The following is a 14408-nucleotide window of genomic DNA, read 5'->3' on the forward strand; positions in this document are numbered from 1 at the left end:
AATCCTTTACACATTTACCCTGAGTGTAGGCATGTAAAGAATTACACAGTAAGGCTATGATCTAAAGCACACTTTCTACTGAGTAAGTCCCACTGAATTCAATGAGCTTTCTGAATATATATCACTGGGATTGTGTTGCATAATTTTAGTCACAGTTTAAGCATATGTGTGTGTGTGTGCGCATGCACACAACACGCTCTAACAGCAAGGTAAACAGCAAATGAAAGCTCACACTGGGACCCACACAACCTGGCTCAAGTTTCTTGGGTCTCTGCAGATGTTAAAAAAAACACGTGTATTTCAAAAACTTGGTTGCAGAATTCCATTTGAACAAAACGAGTAGGTTAGCTTAGAGAGCAACTAACTAAGATTTCATGTCACAAATTAATTTTATTTGCAAGAAAAATGCTATACTAATGAGTTTTTTGTAACATGCTAATTTATGAACATTTAATCCGCCATCTGTTTTAAAGTCCATTATTGATCAGATAAAAATTCTGACTCTATTGACAGCCTTCCTGGCAAGTAATGGGTGCTTCAAATGATTGCAAGTTGCAATCATTAGAGGGTGGGGACAGTTATGTGAATTTGCCATTTATATGTATGTGATTCCTATTGACTTCCCTGGGACTCTGGTGCATCTGAGTGTATTTAGAACGGGATCTTTCCTGTTCTTTGATGCTGCAGTTCTTAGTTCTTAGGTTGTTGTTGTTATTTTAAAACATACTAATTTAAAGCATATTGCCCCTAGTAAACCCAAACGAGAAATGCTATCCAGTTTGTTTTAAAGCACACCAGCACTTTAATATTGTGGATTTACTGTATACTGGTAGGAAGAGAGTATTCTGCTTTTGCCAGTGTATATTATGAGGGTAAACACTTGCTACCATGTCTGAGGGAGGAAAAAGAAAAATGTAAATTCCATACTTGCAAACATTGCACATGGTATTTCTATAACTTTTAGGTAGATTACAGGTTATTTAAACTGTAGATAATTTGGAAGAAGATACAATGTTTTTGGCTTCTGTAAATTGCACTCAACAGAAAATCTGGTTTTGGACAGGAAAGGGGGGTTTATAATTGTAAAGTATGCCTCAGTTTCCCCTCAATGCCTCACTGACTATAATAACCCACATAGAATCTTTCACAAAAATTACTAGAGTAGCCGCGGTACCAATGTCCATTAACAACCTAGTAACTATTTTAGAACTTTGTATTTAATAGATAATATATTGTTAAACTGTATCAGGTATAGAGACCTAAAATTGGGTGTTTGGTGAGGGCAACAAAAGATGGTACTATTGGGGAATACTGGGTTAAAATGTTTTTTTATGAGTGTAAATCTTTACAAATGACAAAAACAAATGTGTACTATTAAAAGCTTTTGAAAAGAAAAGGCATGAACCCTGATTCTTTTATTCTTAGTTATTTGATCTGTATATGCAAACAGCACATATCCATTATCAACGCTAGGCATGATCAGTGTCAGTCTACAAATAATGCACATCAATTTGTACAAACACGGGCAGTCGGCTTCAATGATCCAAACATTTCTTTACTGTCAACAGCAAGGGGTTCCTATGATGCACTGAAACTCCCACAGAATCTCTGTCTGGTTTTTTGTTAATGTACTGTGACAAATAATAATTAGAACTATTTTGGTCGTGAATGTTGCTCGTAGAGTACAGAGCTGTGGTGAAACCTGTGCCACTACGTTTCAGTTGATCTTTCTGCATGCCAACTTAAAGGAACACTTACCCACAGGAGCGGATGTTTCTTTTTTTGCAATGTAGGTTTGAATCACAGCTGTGCGTTGTCTGGTGGACAGCAACACGAGAACGGGCCTTTTCTGCAGTGGCTCCCCATTTGTGGAAGGCTCTCCCTGGGGAGGCTCGCCTAGCGCCTTTGGCTGATGAAAAATGCTATGGCCTTAAAAAAAAAAAGTATATTATTATTATTCATAAAGAATTGTTATTGACATAAATACATACAAAATGCAGAATGAATAACGAATGTAACAATAAAAATAGAAAAATAACATGAAATGAGAAAACAGAGGGGAGGGGAAACCTGGGAGACAACTGAGAGTGCAATGACACATACAATTATCACATAAAAGAAGAAAAGGGTGAGTCAATTTTGTTCTCAGCAGAGCCTCTCTCCACATATTTATCTGTGGAGCAGGGGTTTTAGTGGGCTCTGCAGACGAGTTAACATAGAAGGAAAACTTGAATAAATGTGGTCTGTTTCTGATGAACCATTAAGGGCTCTCTGTTTGTGTGTCAGGTGTTCTGACAGTGCAATGTACCATACAGGTTGAAAAACGACACAGTACAGCTAGAGAGCAAGAATCTTCCCTGGTCATCAGGTGAAGGACCCTCCTTCAGGGAGCATCCCCATGTTTCCAGGAAGTAACTGTCAACTGAACCCCCTAAGCACCTGTGCCCCTTGCCTCCACGGTAGCTGAGTGAGCAGGCCAGTTCCCCTTCCTCCCTCCAGAGAAGGAACTTATGTTTGCCCCATCCGTCCCCACAATCTGCCAGACAACAGCAGTGGCACCCAAGAAAGCACTGCCAAATTGCTTTTAAAATAGCATTGGATGGAAAGAGAGAGATAATCCTGTATCTACTCAAAAATAAGTCCCATTGGTTTACAGAACAATCCTAACCATGTCTGCTAAAAAGCAAGTCCTATTGAATTCAGTAGGGTTCACTTCCAGGTAAATGGTATTAGGATTACAATTTTACTCCCAGGAAAGTGAGTATAGGGTGCTGCGAAGGGTCGGATTCAAAAAAAGGCTATGAATTAGACAAACCACCCTGTTCAGCAGAACAGAAAAAAATAAACTTGTATAGCTCTTCATATTCAGAAAAATAACCATCAGCACATTTTAATGGCATCATAAGCTGCGTGTACACTTTTATATTTCTCTTCAAAATTATTTGACAAATAAAACATATCCTTTGCAAATAAAATTATTATTTTAAGCTGCATGCACACATTATCACGCAGTACTGCACTGAAACTGATAAACGTTACATACAATTTGACTTCCATCTATGTCAGAAGCTTTGAGAAGCAACCTGATCTGTTTTAAAGCTGCTCTTTAAAATGTCACACACACATGCATGAACTCAAATCCAGCAAATATGCTGCTGCCTCAGAGGTCATTGGTGGGGGTCGGCTTCTCCCCACATCATAGATTTTGAGAGCTACAGCCTCTTCTCCCTGGAAAAGGTAGACCTCTCCACTGATTTCCATAGGAGAAAGTATAGATTTGTGTGCAAAACAAACAGCTTTTAACCTCTCCACCAAATTCTTCTGAGTGGAGTACCCTGGGGAAATGTGATTAAAATCTAGACCTGTCTGTCAAAATTAAAGATTCCACCAGCACCCCCCCCCACACACACCTATCTATACCCTCCCTATTCAAACTCAGGGTGTTTCTCCCATCAGCTTAGTTTCATTTCTCAAAAGGGAAAAATGTCTGAGCATATTTTTTGGATAGCCGAGGAAGTGACTCAGGAACTTAGGGAGTCCCTGATCTACCCCAAGATGCCTTGTCAACAGCACAATCCAACTCAGAAACGTGAGAACCTTTCCCCAATCACCCTGATTTGCCTTGTAATTCAAGGGCCACACAGTGCCACACACTCCTGGTGAGTTTTCCCTCTCAGTTGTGCCTTGAGGACCTCTTCACACACTAACCAAGTAAATGTGAGCCCATGTATCAGGGGGCCATAACACAATCCCACAAGTGTGGTAAATATACAAACAGTAGAACTATATGGGGCTTCCCACCTGAACGCTACCATGCATTTCAGTAGCCAGTGGTAGGCCCAAATGTCACAAATGTATTGGGGGGGGGCAGATCTTCCTTTCCCAGCAAGAATGTAGGTTACATTGCTGCCATCTAGAGGGTATAATAATTATATTTTACTAAATTATATAAAGAAAGACAAGGCAATACAGTGGTACCTCGGGTTAATAACTTAATTCGTTCTTTACCTGAAACCGTTCTTAACCTGAGGTACCACTTTAGCTAATGGGCCTCCTGCTGCTGCCGCACGATTTCTGTTCTCATCCTGAAACAAAGTTCTTAACCCGAGGTACTATTTCTGGGTTAGTGGAGTCTATAACCCAAAGTGTCTGTAACCTGAAGCATCTGTAACCTGAGGTACCACTGTATAAGGCAGAAACACTACCAGTACAGAAGGAATCATGCTGTTTAAGCTTATCTTCAGCGCTTGCTTAGTTAAGAGTTGCTATTTAATTCCATTAACCACTAACATTAAATAACCAGTTCAGCAAGGGCTGAATCTATCTAGCTAGAAACCCCCAACTGCCATTTCCCATAGAACCAAAAGAAAGACATGCTGTTGGATGGGACACCAGGGTCAACTTCTCCTAAGGAATGTATTGCTTTATTATTATTTTATTATTATTAATTATTGTTATTGCTTTCATTATTCTCCTACATAAGGCTGTCATTTGGGGTAAAAAAATAAATGCTGCCCTCTGCCAAAATTGCAGTCCAGGTAAAATGTATATGGGGCAGCAGATTGGCCTCCAGTAACTGGGACCCATGAAGGTGTACTGTGTCTTTGTACAGAGCAAATGAGAATATACATACAAGGGCCCTGTGATAAACTGGTTGCCCTTTCACACACACCCATCAGTCAGGATGAGGGGCATTTTTCTGGCGTAAAGTATGAAAACCCAGTGTGTTTCAAGGCTTACATTCTGTTAATGGTTAAGAAACGTTTGTGATATCTGGAGCTATTCACATGGCGCAGCTCCTAAGTTGGCCTTCGTCTGCTGTTGCACAGCACTTTTCCTGTTGCAGTTCCACCCTTTCATCAATTTGTATTTTCAAACCGTGCATAGTCTCCAACATTTCTCCGATGAAAATAGGAACGTCCCATTCCATAACTACTTATACCCCACACATCTTACTGGGTTTCCCCAGCTACTCTAGGCAGCTTCCAACATATACAAGAACATAATAAAACATTAAACTTTTTTAAAAAAAAAAAACCTTCTCTATACAGGATTGCCTTCAAACAGCTCAGCGGTCGGATAACTCCATACCCTCCAACATTTCTCAAGTGAAAATAAGGACATCCTAAGGAAATGTGGGGCATTCTAGGATCAGATCAGAAAGCACGGTGGCTTCTCTAAATCAGGGACTTCCCTGGAAAATAGGGAAACTTGGAGGGTCCGACGGTGCCTTTCATTTTTACTGTAGTGTCAAGGAAGGTCTGCAAAAAATGAAAAACCTTTTGAAGCATTGTTCCGAGAGAGAGAGAGAGAGAGAGAGAGAGAGAGAGAGAGAGAGAGGTTTTTTGCTTTTATTTTATCTGTTCTGTTCTGATGAGAGGCAGATATAGTTCATCTAGGGGGGAAAAATGCTAGTCCTGCTCAGATACACCATTCTGCAAGGATAGATAAACCTGCCTGGTGTCACGGTCACTGTCAGTGGTGGCACTGCCTGTCTAGGCCAACTCTGGCTTTCATGGCTTCAACCCCTAAGTCAAAGATAGCATGGTTCCAGCACAGTCTAAATATTGTTGTTGTTATTGTTGTTGTTGTTGCTGTTGCTGTTATACACTTACACAACATTTCAGAGTGGTCAAAGCAAGGTAAAGCAGAAGTGGTAACTGCAGGTAAAGCAGTAATTGTGTGAGACTCTCCGGTGGGGTATTTTCTCCTCATGCAAATACTGTAGTAGCTATGAGGGTGGTCCGCCTGCCCCCCTACCCTGAGTACAGCCCTCAGCATTTTCCCACAAGGAAGCAGGTGGCCAGATTCAGAGTTTGGAAGTGGCTTCTTAAGCCTCAGAGGGAAGGACATACCGGTAAGTATATCAGTCTATTAAACGACGGGCACAAACACAATAACAAGAGAGTTCTTATCTCATAAATCCAGCACCTCTGACAAACACTACCCCTTCCCTCCCCCCCCTCCAAATTTAAATTAGCATTTGCTCAGTGGTGTGTGTGGAGCCAACAGGTGCAACACATTCAGGCAACATTGCTCCGTAACAACTTCACACTCAAGATTGCCCCCAGCCTAGTAGATTGACCCCATAGACCTCTGTCCCCCTGCTTCCCTACAGTTCCTGCTCCCTGGGGTCATGCATGTTTGTTTTGTTTTGTTTTAAAAATGCCTTTTCTTTTTAGCTCAGTCACCAGCACAAGCTATTACTACGATACCATCTGCATCTTGCCTCTCTCTGGCCCTTTTCAGAGTAGGTTGCTCTCCATCTCTGGCGCCATCTGCTGGCTAATTGCAGTTTGTGGGGAAGCTGAAGCGCTCCACAAGTGCAAAAATATTGGTTGCGTTATTCTGATAATTACAGCCTTGTCGGTGATTGAGACAAGCCTTAACCGTTGCATGCAATTTGAACAGAACCCTTCAGAGCGTACCTCCTTCCTTTCTCCAGAAACACTTCACTGTAATAAGGCACGTTTGGCATAATTGGTGCGCACTTGTATTTGAGTGCGTCTTGTGGCGCCTGCATTCACTATTCACTGCACTTGTATCTGCAGCTGCTTTGTCCACTGATTTAATGACTCGTTGCTTTTCTGTTTCCCCAAATTCCTAAAAACCAAATACTTTTCTTGCATGGATAATTGAACAATATTTCTTAATTTCCAGATAACCCAAATGTTGGGGGCTGTAGGATGATGCAAAACTGTGTGATTTCTAGCAGGGGGGCAAAGGGAGATGTGTAGGAGTAAACTGCCCATTTAATCTTAGACACTCTCTGATATTTAATCACATGGATGTAAAATTAAAAAAGAAGGAAAGAAAAAGTCGGCACAGCATTTGCTCACATTGAAGGCTTTTATAGAGAAAAATCTAAAGTGTGCTAAGGTCCTTCTGGCAGCTGCAGCAATAAGGTCTATGGACCAACCAGTTGAGTTGATATTATATTATGGAATCTTTGAGAAACAGATGCTGGAGAATTACTGGTTGTGCAGCCATTGCTTGTTTACTCAGAGCAAAATCTCCTGTTGCATTCAAAAGCTTCCAAGTGAGTGGGCATAGACATTTGTGAAATCCCATCTTTTATTTTATTAAAATCATTTTTATCATTTTTTATTCCCCCTCTCCTCAAAAAGACTTCAAGGTAGCCAACTTAAAGTACCAAATATCAAATAAAAGTACTTAAATTAAGAATGTTTATATGAGTTGAAGGAAAGGGTTGCAAAAAGTGCAATCAAGTAATTCTATGCCAGCAGTGCTTGTCTTGCTTCCGTCAGTCTTTGTTGTTTTCTTTTCTCTCTCTTTTGTGAGGTCAAAATGATGTTCCTGAACATTCCAACGCCTCAAGGTGATGCATCAGAATCTACTGTAACAAAAGATGCATCTTTTATGGCAGCAATGAAAGTTCCATTTGGCTGGGGATATGAAGAGTCTGTGTACTGTTGGCAGGACTGGGTGGGAAGAAAAGGTAGGTATGGTGGGTGATGGGCAGAAAGCCCAGCTGAATGAGGACTGAGAAGGAAGTGGTGTAGATTTTCCGGAAAAGTTTGGCACATGTCTGAAGAGCTATTTATATACATGTGCTTCACAGGAACAGTCAGCAGGGAAAATTAATTACCAGTCATATCTAATATCAAAGTTGTATTGTATTCATGCCAATTGTCCTGTCTTGGTTGGACTGTACCCATAATTAGCCTTTGGAGTAACCTCTCAGATTCAATACCCTCTACTGTAACTAAAGATATGCCATTGTAATCATCATGTATTCTTCCCCTGTTTAATCTCTGCGTCCATTTCCTTCCCCTTCCTTCAATTCCCTTGTGTCAACTTTTAGACTGTATGCCTCTTGGGGCAGAAACCTGTCCAACCATTCTTTGTAAAGCACCCTGGACATAGGTGGCATTGTAAACAAAACAGAAAGGAAACAAGCATACTAATGTTACTGTGGGTGTGGGCTTTGTATTCTTTATTTTTTATTAAAATATATTTCTAGAAATGGAAACTGTGAAGTAGAAAAATCTAGCAGTAGAAAATTTCCCCGCCCGAATGAGGTTGTGGGGGCAAAGGTGGCCAACCTTTCTTCTGCCAAAGGTCTCCTTCTTTTAGGAATAATCTGTCAGGGGCTGCATACTAGATCTAGATCTAGATATGAAAAGTCTACCCGAAGCCATACAACCCAGAAAACAGTTTTAAACCAATCCATTTATTTTTATTGAACAAATAACAGTCCCTTAGGATTGCCCTGAAACTACACGGGGGGGGGCAATTTTTAAAGCACAGAAAATATAAAGAGGAAACGTCTGATGGTACTGAATATTCAGGCAGCTTTTGGAGGCATCTGGGGCTACATAAAATGAGGGTGGTGCTGTGGTCTAAACCACTGAGCCTAGGGCTTGCCGATCAGAAGGTTGGCGGTTCGAATCCCCACAACAGGTTGAGCTCCCGTTGCTCGGTCCCAGCTCCTGCCAACCTAGCAATCCGAAAGCACGTCAAAGTGCAAGTAGATAAATAGGGAAGGTAAACGGAGTTTCCGTGCGCTGCTCTTGTTCACCAGAAGCAGCTTAGTCATGCTGGCTACATGACCCAGAAGCTGTACATTGGCTCCCTCGGCCAATAAAGCAAGATGAGCGCCGCAACCCCAGAGTCATTCGCGACTGGACCTAATGGTCAGGGGTCCCTTTACCTTTACCTTTACCGAGCTACATAAAATGAGATTGGTGGGTCACAGGCTACCCACCCATGGGGAAGGGGTACTAATGGTTTGGAAGTCTGAAAGGTCACTGGTTGAAGGAAGGAAAGAACAACTGGCTAAGGAATAGGGACTTTAGTGAATGGTATGTAGCCTGCCTAGCCACAGTCAGCAGAGCACATTGAGGAAACGGTGGTAGCTATTAAGTAAATCAAAAACTATGGGAAATATGAGTGGCCATCATTTGATCCCTTGCACATAATCCACAAACTGCAGTTAGTGCAGAATACTGCGGCATGGTTGCTAATGGGAGTGAGACCCTGTCAGCATACAATACCTGTGCTCAGAGACCTGCATTGGCTACCAATTTGTTACTGAACCATGTTCAAGGTGTTGCTATTGGTGTACAAAGCTTGGACCAATTTACTTGTGGGATTGCCCTTTAAGACGACTCCACCACTTCAATCTGCAGAACTGGTGCAACATAATAATCATTCTGCACTTATAAGAAATCAATCTCCTAGCATCTGCACTTTAGAACTCCTCACCTATTGACACCAGGCAGGCATCTCTTACTGTGGAGATGCCTGCCTGGTGTCAATAGGTGAGGAGTTCTAAAGTATTTTCATAGAGCCGCCATTCGCCCAGATTTTCCTTTACATTACTGTGATTTCCAAAACGTCTGGGGGAATATCCAAAAGGCAGCGCTTTGTCCTGGATCTTAGTTAAGTCAATGGAAAAATCATTTTTGGCTCAACAATTTTAGGGTCTTCTTTAAAAAGGTTCAACTTTTGGGGCGTACTGGTTTTTATAGGCAACCCTATATTGTGGTTCGAGGACCCGACCCCGGTGAAGTGAAATGAAGACACAAGGACACGTGATATAAGGTTAATGGGCTAGAGAAAGGCCACAACTTTATTGGTTACAGCATTTGAAAAGGTATTGGCTTAGGCATTGGATCGAAACAATTGGGTTCTTCACCAGTAGGTGGAGCCTGTCGATGCTGATACGACTATAGGCTCACCCCTGCTGTCACCGAGGGTCGTGCCAAGGCCTCCCGCCAAGCAGGCATCGGACGGAATACACGACCCCCAGATTCCTTTAACGGAATACCCCTAAAAATTGAAGGCATAGGCGATGGCCACACCTAGCACTTCCACACAGCGCAACACATTATTCCAATGCCTAACCTACCCCCAATACCACAAAAAGAAAAAGTTGTGACGATTGCTACGAGGTAGGCGAAAAAAACCAATTAGCCTAGTGCCAAATGGAAAAAACTCCTACCAGGCCCCCCAGCCAACCAGGGCGACCAACCTAAGGTCCATAGCAAGGCCGAAAAACCTGAGCCCTAACTAAAGGGAGTGGAGGGTGGGTGACTCGTGAGGGGCGAAGGCAGGAAGAATGAGGCCGGGCGAAGGCTGGCGCTGCAGCAAAATGCTGCAGAACACGCCCCCACTGTGGCCCCCGGTTGGTTGGCCACCGGGGGGGCGTGAGCGCCAGCCAGGTGAGTGGGCAGCAGGGGGCCACGCCCCCTGCTAGCCGGAGCTCGAGCCCCGACCACAACCCCTCCCCTCCCCTTCGTGGAGGAGAGTCTTTGTGGTTCGAGGACCCGACCCCGGTGAAGTGAAATGAAGACACAAGGACACGTGATATAAGGTTAATGGGCTAGAGAAAGGCCACAACTTTATTGGTTACAGCATTTGAAAAGGTATTGGCTTAGGCATTGGATCGAAACAATTGGGTTCTTCACCAGTAGGTGGAGCCTGTCGATGCTGATACGACTATAGGCTCACCCCTGCTGTCACCGAGGGTCGTGCCAAGGCCTCCCGCCAAGCAGGCATCGGACGGAATACACGACCCCCAGATTCCTTTAACGGAATACCCCTAAAAATTGAAGGCATAGGCGATGGCCACACCTAGCACTTCCACACAGCGCAACACATTATTCCAATGCCTAACCGCCACCCGAGCTAAAGGCTCGCCGCCAATACCCTCAAAGCTGCAACCAATCCCAGATGTTTCTAATGACACTAGCTAACCAAAAATCGTTCCCCAGATTCGATAGGTGGACACCGTCATCCCGGTATAAAGCCTTGTCGCTAATCCGGATACGGTCATGATAAATCACTTGGCCATCCATAAAGCGCACCCGACGGGCTACCGCCCGATTTACGAGTTTCCTGGTTCTTTCAATAGCCATCAAGTTTTGCGCACCGCGCCACACAGTTCTTTTCAGGAAGGAGGACCAGAATACTGTCGTTCTGGGACACAAGGCAGCAAATGCATCCAAGTCTCTTTTTATGCTCGACAACAAGTCCACACTCCTTTTGTTGACAAGGTCATTCTCCCCTAAATGAATCACCAGGACGTCGGGAGAGCCGAGCTTGGCTACTTTCTCCCGCAGCAAAGGCATCAGTTCTTCCCAACGCATGCCTCTTCTCGAAAACCAGGAAACTCGAACATCACGCGGCAGACCAAGGTTGGGTGCCAGGCCGCAGTTCACCGCTCGCACACGGGCCCAATGAACAATGCTGTGACCGCAAATCCACACGTTTCTTCCGGGCATAGCTGGGAATAAAGATAGAACAAAGGAAGGGTAAGCAGACTAAGGGGTAGGCGCAAGGTTGTGAATATATGACTTATAAACATTGGATTTCCACCGGCCCAACTCTTTTATCCTTTCTGCCGGCAGCCCCAGGTGCGCGGCCGTGGTGGCGGCCCCGATCCTGAACGAATGTGCAGCGTACTCATGGGGGGGTAGTCCACAAGCCTCAATAGCCTTGCGCATTACTCTAGTGAATTGGCACCTCAACAGGGGCGACCCGTCCTCGTGTATCAGGAACGGTCCCGGGACGGCTGGTCTAAGGCGGAGAAACCGCCTCGTGTCCTTCACCGGACATGGGCCCTGCTGGGCGGACGCCGTGAGTTTGAGCAGGACACCCTTGCCAGTCTGATCGGTCTTGGACTGACGCACCAGAATTGACACAGCAGATTCGGATAGCTGTACATCCTCACACAGGAGGCCGCGAGTTAAACCCCGCGCACTAGCTTCACACACAACTTCACCAACTCTGAGCGCACCAAAAAAGGCTATAGCGTAAGCCGCAGAGAAGAGCCGTGCCTCAAACTTGGACCCACAGATTGTCCTGAGCTTTACGCGTATCTGAGATAGCAATCCATAAGAAATAGGCTTACGACCAGCGGACCTGGGCGGTTGCAACCTGCCCCAGCCCTCAATGGCTCTACGGATCAGAAAATCGCTACATGGGTCTTGCGCAAACGTCGCCTTTGAAAAGAAGCTGATGGCTGCTACGTGGATCTTTAAGGTTTTCGTAGCACGTCCGAGATCATCCAGGTGGGACAGGTACTGCAGGACGTCATCAGTGGTGGGGGGTATGTTATGTGACAGCCCAGACAACCCAAACCTGAAACCCAGGAAATCACACCAAGCCTTCTTATAGGACCTGAGCGTGGAAGGTGCCACGGACGCTAATACTCCCTGTATCACTTTGCGTCTCCAACGTTCCACAGGTACTCCGGAAAGGGTTCGGGCAACAGTTGTGCTCCAGGTGCGAGCGACCGGAAACGAGGAATCTGGAATCGAGACAAGGCGTCGGCTATATCATTATTGGCACCTGGTACGAATTTGGCTGAAAATACGATATTGTACTCAAGGCAACGGAGGACGAACGCCCGCAGGAGAGAGGAGACCCTCGCAGACCGCGATGACTGCCTGGCAAGAATGTTCACCACCGCCAGGTTGTCGGTCCTGAAGCACACTCGGTGATCTCGGAACTCCTCTGTCCAGATGTGCACGGCCACTACTATTGGAAAGAACTCGAGAAAGGTGAGATCCCGCGTGATAGCCTGACCCTGCCATGCTGCGGGCCAGCGTTGCGCGCACCAGCGCCCTTTGAAATACAAACCGAAACCTAAAGACCCTGCTGCGTCCGATTGTACCTGAAAATCGGATGATAGATTCAAAACATCCTGCCAAAGAGAAACCCCGTTATAGTTTCCCAAAAAGGTTGTCCAGACTTCGAGATCTGCTTTGACCGACCTGGGGAGGCGAACCCTGTGGAGGGGGTGTTTCAGACCGACTGAAAGTCTGGCAAGGCGAGCACAGAAGGGGCGTCCGGGGGACACCACCCTGCACGCGAAGTTAAAGTGGCCCAATAAAGATTGAATTTGCCTAAGGGTGATCTTCCTAAGCTTAAGAGTGTCCTGAATTAGTTGTTTAAGAGCTTCAATCTTTTCAACAGGTAAGCGGGATGACTGGGCCACTGTATCCAGCTCAATGCCGAGGTAAGTCAAGCGCGTGGCTGGTCCCTCTGTTTTCTCAGCCGCAAGAGGGACCCCAAGGTCCTCGGCCAGGGCTGAGAAGGCCTCCAGCAAGGAGGCGCACTCACCCGTGTTGGCTCCGCCCACGAAAAGAAAATCGTCCAGGTAATGTGTGACCCCAATGGTATTTGCCTTGAAACGCAAGGCCCAGTCCAAGAACGTGCTGAAGGCTTCGAATGCCGAACAGGCAACTGCGCAGCCCATTGGCATAGCCCTGTCCACATAGTATTTTCCCTGAAATTTAAAACCCAGCAACCGGAAATCCGCGGGATGCACTGGCAAGAGGCGGAAGGCCGATTCGATATCACACTTAGCCAACAACGCCCCGGGGCCGAAGCTGCGTATCAACTTAACTGCCTGATCGAAGGTGGCGTATTTCACTGTGCATAACTCGGGCGGGATGGCATCATTGACCGAGCCGCCCTTTGGGAAGGACAGATTATGAATGAGCCTGAATTCACCGGGGGTCTTCTTGGGCACAATGCCTAGCGGAGATATGTGCAAATTTGGTATGGGAGGACTATCGAAGGGGCCTGCAACCCTGCCTGCACTGACCTCTTTTGCTATCTTTCTTTCAGCAACTTCCGGTCTCTCTCTAACTGATTTTTGATTGGGTGAATCTTTCGCAATTAGTGAGCCCGCTATGGGAATACGAAATCCACTGAAAAAACCTTCCCTGAGGTAGGAAGCAGCATCTTTATCCGGGTAAAGAGACAGAAGATTACAAAGAGGGACGAGCTTGATAGGGGAAAAAGCCAAACCCAAGACTAACTCACCGTCTGTTCCCTGCTGCAGGGGCCCCCCTGGAACTGGGATGATGGAACCCCCGGCCTCCACGAAAGGGCTGCTTCCCCCCTTTTAAGCAGGATGTAACGGGGTGCCCCCCGGCGCATCTCTCGCATTCGTGAGCGAATTTACAAGATGGCCTTTGGCAAAACCCTTTGTTGAACTCCCAGCACACCCGACGCTTAAAATCCTTCCTTTGGTCACTTCTGGTCGACCGATATGAGTCGACTGGCCTCTTTTCCACGTACGGACCGACGGCCACGGACCATATTCCATTCTCAATCTGATCCCAGCGTGCTAACGGGACTCGTGAGGGGCGAAGGCAGGAAGAATGAGGCCGGGCGAAGGCTGGCGCTGCAGCAAAATGCTGCAGAACACGCCCCCACTGTGGCCCCCGGTTGGTTGGCCACCGGGGGGCGTGAGCGCCAGCCAGGTGAGTGGGCAGCAGGGGGCCACGCCCCCTGCTAGCCGGAGCTCGAGCCCCGACCACAACCCCTCCCCTCCCCTTCGTGGAGGAGAGTCTTTTTCAGTGCCTAACCAGAATGCTGACATGTCTTAATCTCTTACCATTGACTTCAATATCTTTTGAATGTTTTGA

At 45.7% G+C, this 14408-nt stretch overlaps 1 long non-coding RNA gene across 8 annotated transcripts in view; it reads right to left on the bottom strand.

Annotated features, from left to right (window-relative positions):
* Positions 1–14408, bottom strand: part of LOC308581903 — a 31052-nt gene that overhangs the window by 6598 nt on the left and 10046 nt on the right. For 4 of the 8 annotated variants that reach the window (XR_014005358.1, XR_014005359.1, XR_014005360.1 and 1 more), the window contains exon 2: positions 1759–1929. This is a non-coding gene — a long non-coding RNA (uncharacterized lncRNA). The other 4 variants (XR_014005362.1, XR_014005363.1, XR_014005364.1 and 1 more) reach the window with 4 other exon arrangements.

This window comes from Podarcis bocagei, assembly GCF_964188305.1.
Source record: "Podarcis bocagei genome assembly, chromosome: 2".
Lineage (NCBI taxonomy): Eukaryota > Metazoa > Chordata > Lepidosauria > Squamata > Lacertidae > Podarcis > Podarcis bocagei.